At 41.7% G+C, this 8997-nt stretch overlaps 1 non-coding gene across 1 annotated transcript; it reads left to right on the top strand.

Annotated features, from left to right (window-relative positions):
• The first annotated feature begins 4136 nt into the window (after positions 1-4136).
• Positions 4137-4280, top strand: LOC116104335. The gene has a single exon (XR_004123841.1). It is a non-coding gene; the product is annotated as a small nucleolar RNA SNORA48 (small nucleolar RNA).
• The last annotated feature ends 4717 nt before the right edge of the window (positions 4281-8997 follow it).

Here is an 8997-nt window from a genome sequence, read left to right as displayed (position 1 = left end):
CCACCTCTTGTTCTCTGCCTTATACCTTCATATGGGTGAAGTTGGAAGCATGAGCATCCAGCTTACATTCAGTCTGCCTATAGGAGCTGAGATGTCCCCTGAGGTGGGGGCTGGAACAACACATGTCCTTGTGCTCCACCTCTTGGGTGGACAATTCCTCCTGCTGCTTTCATTGACACCTAAGAGACCCAGCAGGACCTTTTGTAGTCGACCCCAGCTAGTGTCTTTCCTTATTTATACATGCTGCACATATATCTCCTTCCTTCACTTCCTTCCTTCCTGTTGGACTTCTGAGGCAGCTTAAAGAGGCCAGAAAAAAAAGGAGAGCTAAGTCTAACCCCACCAGGCAAGACCTTGAGACCTTGGTTAGCACACAAAGCAAAGGGGAGCCTCTCTTCCACAGGAATTGGAATGATCTGCCATAAGGAAGGGGAATACTTGGAGTTTATATAGGAGGTGGAATGAATGGGAAGTTAAATGCAATTTTTGAGGGTCTACCTGCAAGTCTGTAACCTGCACAATCTTAGTTTGTCCAGACAAGGCTGTTTTATCTTTAGAAACTGCCTTGCCCTGGCTATCAAGATGTAGGTGAGACCAGGTGACTGAGTTAGGCAGTGGCAATGTGTGTGTGTGTGTGTGTGTGTGTGTGTGTGTGTGTGTGTGTGTGTGTGTGTGTTGGGGGGCAGTTTACAGTTTCACCATAGAAGCCAGGGACTTCAGCAAGACTTAGTAGAATGGAAAGTTTCCTGGGCAGAGTCTGGCAGAGTTTGTGTAAGGTTTATTCTGACATACCCCATACCCCAGCTCCTAGGAGATAAAGGGTCAGAGAGGATAGAGGTTCAGAGAGTAGGGTGGGAAACTTGGAAGGGGCTTCTTCCTGCTGAATGTGGATAGAGGTCTAGGGATGGGGGAGTTCTGTAGGAGTGATATCAATAGGCTATGGTAGGCCTCCTGCCATGAAGAATTCTGTCATCCCTGGGTGGTAAAGGTTTTATTCTCTGTTGAACGAACTTTGTAAAGCGGCATTTTAAATAGGACCAAAGGCTCTTCCACAGTGAGAATCTTTCACAGGGTTTCCAGGGACCCTCCCATAGGTTCAAATGCCCTTGGTGGAAATAAAAAATGTGGTCCAGAGATCAATTCCAGCTGGTTCCTGAACAGCATGATGAGAATCATGGAGTCATTGAGTGAGCTGTGTTTATTTCCATATGACCAACACCATCTGAAAAGGAGGTGGCAAGGGATGGAGAGAAGGAGTAAGTTTGGAGCTGCAGGGTGACTGTGACTAGTCCTAGTGCCAGAAGTGCTGGCCCCAAATAAGCTAGCAGAAGAAACAGGGAGCTACAGAGCATTGATGGAAGAGGAACAGGAGAAAAACATAGGACCAATGTAAAGAATTGTATGTGGCTAGAATAAAAGGAATGAAAGTCTCTTGTAGACAAGGTTTTCTCACATATAAAAGACAGGTTACAAACTTAAGTATGGGAATAGAGACTAGGAAAGAAATGATCAGAGGGAGGAGGCAGATGGGAAGGAACCAAAAGCCCATCTATAAGAGGATGCTTGGGTTTGAGTTTGATGTCTGGTCTCTGTGTCTTTTGATCCCATTTCAAACCAGTTAAGATGGGTTGGTGCAGACACAGCATCATTTATGGAAGATGGCACAATACTCATCTTTAGCAGTAGTCAGAGTTAGTCTTGGAGTACTACAGCAGCCCCCCCCCCAAACTAAGCTTGTTCTGAAGGATGATTAGTGGATTTTAAATTTCTTTAAGATTTTCTGAGACAGAGGGATTAATAGATGCAGAGGCACCCTCGGTCCAGCAGTGTTAGTTTTGACTCCTGAAAACATGCCCAGAATGGCAAGAAGAAAGATGACTTAGATGGTCTATATCCCATTAGTTCCCCTTTCAGAGGTCACCTGAACTCACTCAGGAGCTTGGGGCCATTGATCTCTCTTAAGTGCTTTGAGCTGACTAAAGGGGCAGTGTAAAAAGGGCAGGAATTAGAGTGCATTGGAGGACAGTCCATCCAAAGGACCACAGTAAAACTCAACAGATGGTCCAGAACATAAGAGCTGTTTGGTGATAGCATATGTACATGCTGTGCAAAGGAGAAAGTACCTGTAATATACAAAGTGAGACTATTATACTGTTATGATTCTTATTGAAGGTATAATTAAGAAAACAGGGCACTTTTCTCTTTGGAGGAAGAGATTAAGCAAGAAACCCATATAAAGAACACACTTTACCTTAGGTATTAGCAAGAGAGATAATTTTGTCATTGTTGGTACCAAAACGGAAGGCCATTGGCTTTCCAAAAAAGCTTCAACATTTTTTATTGGCCGGCGTAAGGTCAAAGTCACCCACTGGATCTTCTCAATTACAACCTTGTCAGGAACATTTAGGATTTAGCATAATGATTTACACAATATTTGTTTAGTTAGATGAAATACACCCCTGAACTGGGTATCAGAACTATGTTAGAAGGATAACATAAGGATAAGGTAGGTTTAATTAGCTGTTTGTTGTGTCAGACTCCCGCATGAGGAACAAACACCCAGGGAGCTTTTTAAAGGAAGTTGGTGAAATTCAGTGTCGGATTGACAGTTTAAAAAAGAAATACAATCCCATTGAGTTAATTTTTATAGGATCTTCTAGAGAAGTTCTAAGGACATCACTTGGATATTCTGAGTAATTAATTACTCAAAGCAGTGAGTTTGATGGTAGAATAGCTTCCTTTACTCAGGGCACATGGGTGGTTGGAGTGTGGACTTTGGCATTAGCTTTTAAAAGGAAGAATGAAAGCCGGGGTAAAGGGCATGAGCAATTGAACTGTCCTACAGGTCCTGTACCAGCTGGGATGTAGGCTTGAGTGCAAGGTTCTCCTGTTCCTGTTCACAGCATCCCCATATGTCAGTTATGGGAGGGAAACACTATTGCTTGAGCCTGGATGTGTCCTGCCATGCAAGTATATTGTAATTTTAGCCCATTTTACTCAAGCATTAAACTTTTCATAACTATTTTAATACACCTGATTTGAATATTATTTTACATTGAACAAGCTTTAAGTTTACTTTAAACTTCTTTTGAGTTACTTGCATTAGACTTAATTTTGACAACATATACAGAAGATTATTTAATGAGAGACATGAATTGGTCTCTGTAACTGAATTACATTTGTACTTAGCATGATGAAAAACATAGTTCTGAGCACATTGAAGAATTTGATCATTTGTAAAAAAGAGACTGACACTAAATTTCATGTCTTAATTATCATTGTTTTAACAGTTTACAATGAATTAATAACTCATAAGATCATAATTTTATAATTTTACTCAGTTAAGGTTTTTAAGCCTTAAAAATATAATTTTTGATTTGAAACTTTTTTAGTCTCAAAAATAAACTTTAAACCATGAGTATAGTTCATGGAGAGACTGAGAGCTTCATTTTCTGATGCTTTTATAGCATATTTTTATAAAATATCATAAAGCTTAACAAAGTTAGCAAAGATAAATATCTTTAAGTAAGTTTTGTTGGCATAAATAGACCATTATAACCTAGGAATTTATAAATCTTAATCTTCAAACAAAATCCTTAAGAAACATCCTCCAGAAACATTGCACATCTTACTCAGACCTTCTGAGACTTAGTTTTAAGGTTTATTCTCATCTATCTTTTTTTTGTTGTTGTTGTTCTTAGGACAAAATTTCATTTCATCATACAAAATCAATCCTTATCCAAAACATCTGAACCCTTTCATTAAAAATCTTATATTTTATCTGTGTTGTGGTTTGAATAGGTATGGCCTCCATAGACTCGTGTAGTTGAATGCCAGGCCTATAGGGAGTGACACTATTAGGAGGTGTGGCCTTCTTGGAGTAGGTGTGGCCTCTTTAGATAACATGTATCAGTGTGGGAAGCAGGCTTTGAAGTATCTTTATGCTCAGACTATGCTCAGTGTGGGATACATTCTCTTCTGCTGCCTGTGGATCAAGATGTAGAATTCTCAGCTCCTTCTCTAACACCATGTCTGCTTATACTCTGCCATGCTTCCTACCATGATGATAATGGCTAAACCTCTGAAGCTGTAATCCAACCCCAATGAAATGTTGCCCTTAATAAAAGTTTCCATGCTCCCCCTGGCAATGGACAAAGGGACACTTTATTGGTGCTGGTATTCTTATATCAATCAGGGGCAGAGCAGATAGCAGTCCTTTGTTCATCCTAGTTTGATGCCTGGCTTAGTGGGCAAAGCTGTCTTATATCTAGGACTCAAAAAAAAAATCAAATTAAATCAAATCCAGTCAGTACAGCTCAGAAAGAGGAAGATGAACATAAACCTGTGGACCACCATGCCATCCTCAGACCTGCCTTCTAGCTTATGACACAGACTGACCATAGACATCTGCTTGTTGTCATGCCACTCAACATAGATGAAGGATGTTGCACAGTGGCCCACCAGTCATGTGGCTAGCCTGCAGCAGGACCTACCACAATATGCCAGCATGTAGTGGTCAGATGGCAGAGAAAGAGAAGTAGAGTAGTTTGAACATTATGAAGACCGATAGAACTGGAGACTCAAGGATGGAGAGGAAAACAGCCTGTTGTGAATGGCCAGCCCTGACATCTGGGGCCATGGTGAGGTCCCCTGAGACTGAGCTGCCACTGAAGGACATGCCTGAGTCTATGGCTACACAGTGGCAGAGTTCAGTGTGGATGTCTGTGGCTCATAGTACCACTAGATAACTTGGGGATAATATTCAAATCATGTGTATTAAAATAGTTATGAAAATTTTAATGCTTGAGTAAAATGGGTTGAAATTATAATATACTTGCATGGTAGTTCAAGCAATAGTATTTCCCTCCCATAACTGATATATGGGGACCAGATATTCCTGGTCAGGGCAGCCATCAGGGACTATATGGATATTGAGGGTCTATCCATAACTGGCCTTCCCATTCACTGGATGTAGTGCTCTGGAGGGCTGGCCCCATTTCTCACCAGTGGCAGCACTCAGGAGAGTGGGCCCTGTGCCTCATCCAGGCAGCACAGTAGAACTGGTTCAGGTATCTGGGGTGTGGCTGAGCCAGCGCTGAGGGCATGAGTGTAGGAGAGCTGACCTTGCCACTTGTCTGCCATGGGGTGGTACAAGCGTATAGATGATGGCCCTCCCTTGCCACCTCTTGCAGTCTGGAAAGCTGCCTACAATGTCATGGGCACAGAAGAGCTATCTCTACCCCTTACCAGCTGAACACTCAGGAGATTGGGTCCTGCATTCCGAGTGGATAGCTCAGTAGAGCTGGGGGTAAAGCTCAGGAGAGTTGGCCCTGCCACTCTGCCACGAGATGGTATGAGTGTGCATGTGATGCCTTGCCTTCTCTGCCGTTGCCCCTCACTACCTGCAGCAGTCATGAGAGCAGGAGAGTTGTCACTTCCACTCTTCTGCCATGAGGTAGCCTGGGCAGGGGTAGGGGGAGATGCCCTCTGTTCCTTTTCCCCTTGCCACCTGAGGCAGTCAGAAGAAATGAACCTGGAGTTATGAGAATGGGTGAAATGGCCTGACCCTGATTTGGGCAACACAGTAGAGCTGGCCATGGTGGAGGGGGTATAGGTGAGCCACCCTGACGGAGAGAACATAGCCAAGCTGGCTCTGCCACTCCTCATAGGTGAGGTGGCCTGAGCTGAGAGCAGCTGCCCTTCCCTTCCCCATTTGTCACCTGCAGTAGCTGGGAGAGCTGATCTCTGGACATGAGAGGGAGAGAGCTAACACTGCCTCCTCACAGGCTATAGCACTTCCTCAAGTGGTCTCTGCATCTTGTCTGGGATGTCAGTGGAGCTGGCTCCAGGGGTGAAGACACAAGTGAGCCAGTCTAGAGGGTATGAGAGCAGGAGAGTCCATTCCCTCATAGGCTTTAGGATGTTGGGAGGAATGGACTCTGAACCTTGTCTGGGTAGCATAATGTAAAAGACTTTGGAGGCATGGGTGTAGATGAGCTGGCCCTGGGGGCGTAAGAGCAGAACTGACCCTGCCTCCTGATGATAGTGGCATTGGATGTCTCCAGCAGTGCTGGAGAACTCACCTTGGTGGTGTGGATAAGGGAGAGCTGGCAGATTGACCAGCTCAGGTAACATCCAGTCCCAGATCCAGGGCTCTGAACTGGCCCACCCCCAAGTTTATATATCATTTGTGAGTGGTTGGAATGTGTGAAAGGGCCAGTTCTGATGTTCCAAAGCTCAGGATCTCCATGACACAGAGCAACAACAGGATGACTGGGAGGAGTCTTGGTGAGGATCTGATATTGATGATGTCACAGAAACCAGAGATCTCAAATCAGACCAATGACTCATTAGAATGAACATTTGCAAGTGAAGATGTATGGACAGAGGGGGTATGTTGTGAGACATACTGTATCACATTACAGCTTCCATGATGAGATGTTTTCTATGATTTGTTTTGTTCTTTCTCACTCGCTTTCTCTCACTCCCTTCCCCCCCCTCTCTCTCTCTCTCCCTCTCTCTCTCTTCCTCTCTCTCTCTTCCTCTCTCTCTTTCTCTCTCTCTCTCTCTCTCTCTCTCTCTCTCTCTCTCTCTCTCTCTGTGTGTGTGTGTGTGTGTGTGTGTGTGTGCTATTTGGGGGGTGTTGAAAGGGTAAAAGGAAGATATGAGGGGATAGGAGATGAACATACATGGGGTACATGATGTGAAACTCACAAATTCTCAATAAAAAGTTAAAATACAAACAAATAAAGACACAAGAGTTGCCAAAGTCATGGTGTCTCTTCACAGCAATAAAACCCACACTAAGACAATCTGTTTAAACATTTTTCTCAAACATATCGTCTCTTTCTATATCTCTAAATAAGAGTTGTATCTAAGCTATACACATGGTATGCTGTAGCAAATTAAGGTTACCTGTACATAGACTTTTAACTATCAACTGTTTTGGCTCAAGTTTTAAAATAATCTTCTCTTGTTGGAATTTTACAACCATTTATCCAACTTCCCGAAATGGTCTTATAGATCCTGAGAGAGATATTTTACTTTTCAATAAGAGCTTCAAAGATATCCAAGACCTTGAATGGGGAAACATTTTTGTAAATAAGAACAGGGGAGAGGGATAAGCACTGGTAGTTGCACCTAACCTTTTAAACTTTTTATGTAAATATTTCTTGATTATAATATTTTAATATACTGAGACTTGACAGTAATGAATAAATTCTTCATCTATTGTAAGAAAATTTCTAAGGGAAAGTGTTAGGCAATATTTGAGGCCTTACCTCAGTATACACAATTTCTCTATTGCTGCTAAGGCAACTCCCTACCCAAACTTAGTTTTTAGCCTATCTCAGTTAGAAGAAGCAGACATTAATGCCCTATGTAGCTTCTGTATCCATTATTTCTCCATGTCACAAACTCAAGGGACTGTCAGGACCAGAAAACCTTGAGGTCTCATCCAATTGGGGCCTCATTGCATACAACCAGGTGGAAAGAGTGACTGGCTATTCAGGATAATGTCCAATGACCTTGCCTATCTTCTCCTTTTTTAAAAGAATATTAACACTTAGCAAGTTCAGCTGCACTTATTTTAAGAAGGTAGAGTTTGAGTACTCATTGAGACATTTTAAACAGAGGATCACTTTTATCTTTTCTGTGTATGAACTTCCTGTTAGCTAGTCCTATTCTAGACACCTTTATACCATGAGATAAACAATGGTAGCTTCTATTGGAAATGCTTTACATTTGGCTGTTCCCAACCACATGATGCCCTTTTCCTGGGCTGTCCTGTTGTTCTCATTCCTTTTACAAAGTCAGGAGGACAGCCTGACCTGGAATAAGAAACTGTGGAGGAAAATTTGAAACAAAAATGCTTTTGTCTTAAGTGGGTAGGCCAACTCACACCTCCAGAGCCAGATTTTCAGTGAAGTAAAACAGCATGTGACAATTCCCCAATAATATCCATACCCAAAAGACATCTGAATCTCTGTAAGACTAAATCCAATGATCTACATAGCTATAACCAGTTTGTATGTGTCTGCATATGGAAGAAGACAATCTGAAAAGCCTAACATTTTTTTTCTCTTAAAAGACATCAAGTTGCAGAATATTTTAAGTCCCTTTAACCTAGAAACCATCAAACAAAATTAAACAAACAAAACATCTAAGGCAACTCAGAAAACTGTTAACATAAGATAGTCTTTTCCCCTAGTTTGTCCCATGTATTTATAACTGAAAAAGTACAAATAAAAGCCATAGTATTCATGCTTAGTGTGACAGATACAAGACAGGCCAAAGGTATAATATAAAGAAGACCCATTTCTCAATTGTTGATCTTAGAGCTTGGGCCATTGGTGTTCTGTTAAGGAAAAATTCCCCTGTGCTAATGTATTCTAGGCCATTTCCCACTTTCTCTTCTATTAGATTCAGTATATCTTGTTTTATGTTGAGGTCCTTGATCCACTTGGACATGAGCTTTGTGCAGGGTCATAAATATGGATCGATTTGCATTCTTCTACATGAAGACCTCCAGTTAAACCAAGATCATTTGTTGAAGATGCTTTCTTTTTTTCCACTGTATAGTTTTGGCTTCTTTGTCAAAGATCAAGTGTCCGCAGGTATGGTTTTATTTCTAGGTCATCGATTCTATATCAATACCATGTGGTTTTTATCACTATTGCTATGTAGTACAGCTTGAGCTCAGGGATGGTGATTCCCCAGAAGTTCTTTTATTGTTCAGAATTGTTTTGGCTACTCTGAGGTTTTTTTCCATATGAAGTTGAGAATTGTTCTGTCCACATATGTAAAGAATTGTATCAGAATTTTGATGGGAATTGAATTGAATATGTAGATTGCTTTTGGTAAGACAGCCATTTTCACTATGTTAATCCTACTGATCCATGAGCATGGGAGATCTTTGTATCTTATGAGCTCTTCTTTGATTTCTTTCTTTGGGGACTAGAAGTTCTTGTCATACAGGTCTTTCACTTGCTTGGTTAG

This window comes from Mastomys coucha, unplaced genomic scaffold (genome assembly GCF_008632895.1).
Source record: "Mastomys coucha isolate ucsf_1 unplaced genomic scaffold, UCSF_Mcou_1 pScaffold21, whole genome shotgun sequence".
NCBI lineage: Eukaryota > Metazoa > Chordata > Mammalia > Rodentia > Muridae > Mastomys > Mastomys coucha.
Note: the sequence above shows the minus strand (reverse complement) of the source record. Positions and strands in the feature narration are given on the sequence as shown.